Source organism: Mytilus trossulus, chromosome 14 (assembly GCF_036588685.1).
Source record: "Mytilus trossulus isolate FHL-02 chromosome 14, PNRI_Mtr1.1.1.hap1, whole genome shotgun sequence".
In the NCBI taxonomy this organism is placed as follows: Eukaryota; Metazoa; Mollusca; class Bivalvia; order Mytilida; family Mytilidae; genus Mytilus; species Mytilus trossulus.
This window is the reverse complement of record NC_086386.1, coordinates 42,828,189-42,832,431: the sequence shown is the minus strand read 5'-3', so window position 1 is coordinate 42,832,431 and position 4,243 is coordinate 42,828,189.

The window sequence follows — 4,243 nt, the reverse complement described above, 5'->3', positions numbered from 1 at the left end:
AAGCTCACATCTAAAATGTATAAAATGGCTACTTTTTAAATTAATACACGTATAGTTTGTTATTGATGAAAAATATAATAACAAACAAGCAAAAAATCCGAACTCCTTGGACAATTAAAAACGGAAAGTTCGTTATCAAATAACAAATTGAAACCCGAAACAAATGGAAAACAACTGTCATATTTCTGAATTGACACACGAGCGATACATATATAATGGTAGATGCAGCTGGGTTATAAAGCTAGCTACAATTCTCGTTTGTATGGTTGTCACATTGATTTGCATTATATTGACAACAATGACTAAGCATTAAAAAACTGAGATTTGAAATGAGGAATGTGACAAAGAGACAACAACCCGATTAAAATGCCACCAATAGGTATTCAATACAGCGAAAAAATCCCGCACCCAGAGACCTGCTTTTGCTAGCGCCTTAACAAAAAACATGTTTATGTATATTTAATAAACTAAAAATGTGATAACTATGGTACTTTCATAATAAATCTACAAACGCATGCTCACGTGATACTCCAAAAGTCCTCAGATTTCATACTTGGACAACAATTAATTATGATGTGTACTGTCCCTTTTTAAAATTTTTGTTTTCAATTCTGTAACAGAATTTACTTTTGGCACTTTGAACGGACCATGTCATTCAGCAATTATCATGACATACATTTATTTAATATGTAAGTAAAGTTCATCTGAATAAATAAGGCTGGAATAAAGTACGATTATTATATCAGCATATTAATTATTCTAGCATTCAACTATTTATGATTTATCTGTTAGAGTATTACAGTTAGTGTATTTTCAGATTATTCTAATGAAGTTCTTTTTGTACACATGTAGTTTCAAGTTCTGGAATTAAGATGGGGTGTTCTGATTACACTTTCGACTAGTTTTGACACATGGTAACAACATTTATCATATATTTAAAATATACTTGTTCTTTCTAGATTGATACAACATGACTGGTTAACATTCATTGGAATCCGTAAATCGTTTTTATTTTATTATAACTGTGTTTGATTTCTGACTCAGTAAACGTGCATCTATCTTTCAAAAGGGTGGCTTTCTAGCTATCAAAATATCACAGTATCATGCGTCAATGTATAAAAAAGAAAAGCAAATTCTAGATTCATGCATATGTGTTACCATACTTAACAAAAATGTTCAATCATCAATCATAAAATACTTAAGAAACGAAGCTATATTTTATCGAGCCAATGCCCTGTACATTGTTCATTTCAGACTGTTTTCGATAAGTATATTACATTATTCTAACATGACGTCCTTCAAACGCTTTGAGTACACACCCGTGGTAAAATATGAATATATTGCATTGGCTGTTATGATCGTACTCCCACGTCGTATGTCTTTTTATAAATGAAGTACCCGACGTCATAGAATGATGACGTTATAATTTAAGCATTTTACGGGAAAATACACGCTTCTGATACCTCAAATCATCACAACAAGGAAACGTAAACAAACGATGCTAAAATGTGGTATAAGCCCATTTTTTTTATACATAGAAGACATATAAGTAAATTATCATTAAAATCATCCAAATCTATCTAAATAAGTTTTGTGAATAGTTTGAGTATGTCACTTATTCTGTTTTCTCCGTTCTTTTACGTCAATCTAAAAGTGCGTTAGTTTATGGGAACGGCAAATAATGGCCTCCACCTAGAGCGCTTCGATCCAAAAAAAATGCCGTATGTGTCCTATTAGAATCGAAATAATTCATGGGGGCTTGAATATATCTAGATTTTACCACGGGTTGTCCCTTTATGCCGATATTTTACCCCTCGCTATCGCTCAGGGTAAAATATTTGTCATAAAGGGCCAACCCGTGGTAAAATAACGATATATTCAAGCCCCCATGAATTATTTCTTAATTATAGTTCAAATATTATAATTTGAGTGTAAAAGTTGAAAATGAGTTTGAAAGCTAGTGTTCCAGTAAGAAAGAAAACTATTTTTTTTTAATACAAACCTAGTCATGGCACTGTTGAAATTGATACCCATGCAAGTCCTTGACATAACACAGCTTACAGCACACACTGATTTTGAACATTTTATTGTCGTCGACTACAACCATATCAGACTTGGTATTATCCATACTACAGCTGTCAAAATATCCAGTAAATTTGTCTGAAACTATTTTAAATGTATTCAATATATTAATACGAAAGCTTTATTCAAACCCCTATAGATTTTAAAGAGGTTTTTGTTTTCGAAAGTAAATGAGTGTTTCTTTGAGCAAATACACAAAATTCACAGACATGAATGTTTCCTTCTGTCGCTTTCGTTGCGAAAAAAATGTAATATTAATAGTAAAAACACTAGATGAATAAATAAAGGCAAAAGTAGTATACCGCCACTACAAACCAGTAAAAGTCTGAAATCGCCTATATCTGTACTCGACTGTACTGATTTTTACTCGACCAGTCTGAATTGGTCTGACTTTTACTTGACATTACTCGACCCCAGTCTGAACCATACTCGACTGTACTAAATCGTACTTGACTCTTATCTTTGCAATTAAATTGTCTGAACTATTACTCGACCAGTCTGAAACAGTCTTAACCCATTCTAGACCTGTACTCGTCCTATTTTTCCAGTCTAAACCAAACTTAACCAAAGGTCTGAACAATACTCGACCAGTCTGAATCATACTGGACCAAATAACCTCTACTTTTTTAAACTGTTAAAATGAATTTCTTTTTTACTGACATATATAACAACAGCCAACAAAATCAATGAATTGTTCAATTTTGTTTTCTCTTATTTTTGAGTGTAATTTCACATTGCGATAAGACGTGTCGCGGTACTTGTCTATCCCAAATTCAAGCATTTGGTTTTGATGTTATATTTGTTATTCTCGTGGGATTTTGTCTGATGCTTGGTCCGTTTCTGTGTGTGTTACATTTTAGTGTTGTGTCGTTGTTCTCCTCTTATATTTAATGCGTTTCCCTTGGTTTAAGTTTGTTACCCCGATTTTGTTTTTTGTCCATGGAATTATGAGTTTTGAACAGCGGCGCACTACAAACCAGTGAAAGTCTGAAATGGCCTATATCTGTACTCGACTGTACTGAATCCAAACTTAACTATCGTTTTGGACAACTAAAAACACAGCTGAAATCAAGAGGATATAAAACCAAAAACATCACAGACGCTTTTGATAAAGCTAAAGAAAAAGATCGAGCTAGCCTCATAAAATACAAAAATAAGGCGACCCGTGCAGATAGAATTCCGTTTGTTGTAACATTCCATCCTGATTTGACAAATATTTCATCTTCTATCCGAAAGCACTGGCGTCTAATAGAAAATGACTCGTCCTTAAAAGAAATTTTTCCATCACCTCCTCTAATTGCCTATCGCAGACCCAAAATCTCAAAGACATAAATGTGACATCAAAAGTAAAGAAACAAGAAACTTCAAAATTTGGGTGTTACAAACAATGCGGTAAAGCCGCCAACACTGACCACTCTTTCAGCAGCACAGTAACAAATCAGCGATACAACATCTATGTTACATCTAATTGCAAAACGGAAAATAGTATTTATATTCTTACTTGTGGAACTTGCAAGCTGCAGTATGTTGGTGAAACAGAAACCACATTTAACATCAGACTAAACAATCATCGGTCGTTTTATACAAAAGGAAGAAACTGTCCAATTACGAGACACCTCTTAAGAACAGGACATACTTTTGAAAATATCACCTTTCAAATAATTGAGGTAAACCAAAATTGGGACTCAGAAATGAGAAAAAAGAGAGAAAGGTTCTGGATGCATCAGCTACGTACTCTTGAACCTGATGGACTTAATGAGAGGGATGAAAACAGTTCTACCCGAAAGCAAAGGAATAACTCATCAATTTTACTTCTATTTAACTAAAACAACTATTTGTTTTAATTTTTGGAAAAAAATGTTTATGTACAATAAACGGCAAAAATTTGTTTTATACAGATCATTAATCAATATGTTAAACTTTTGTGTAGCTCAAGCTACAAAGATATTTTTTGTCATGCATCCGATTTCACCTTGATAGATGCACACGCCCGATGAAGCTAATTTGTTTAGCGAAATATTGCGTACATAATATATAAAATATAACACCTAATTTTATAACACTCATTAGTGTGTTAAAGTTACATTCTTAGACACTTCTATAATTCAATTTAGTAACTGCATCAGTTTATTTACAAACTGATCCACACCTAGATAGATTG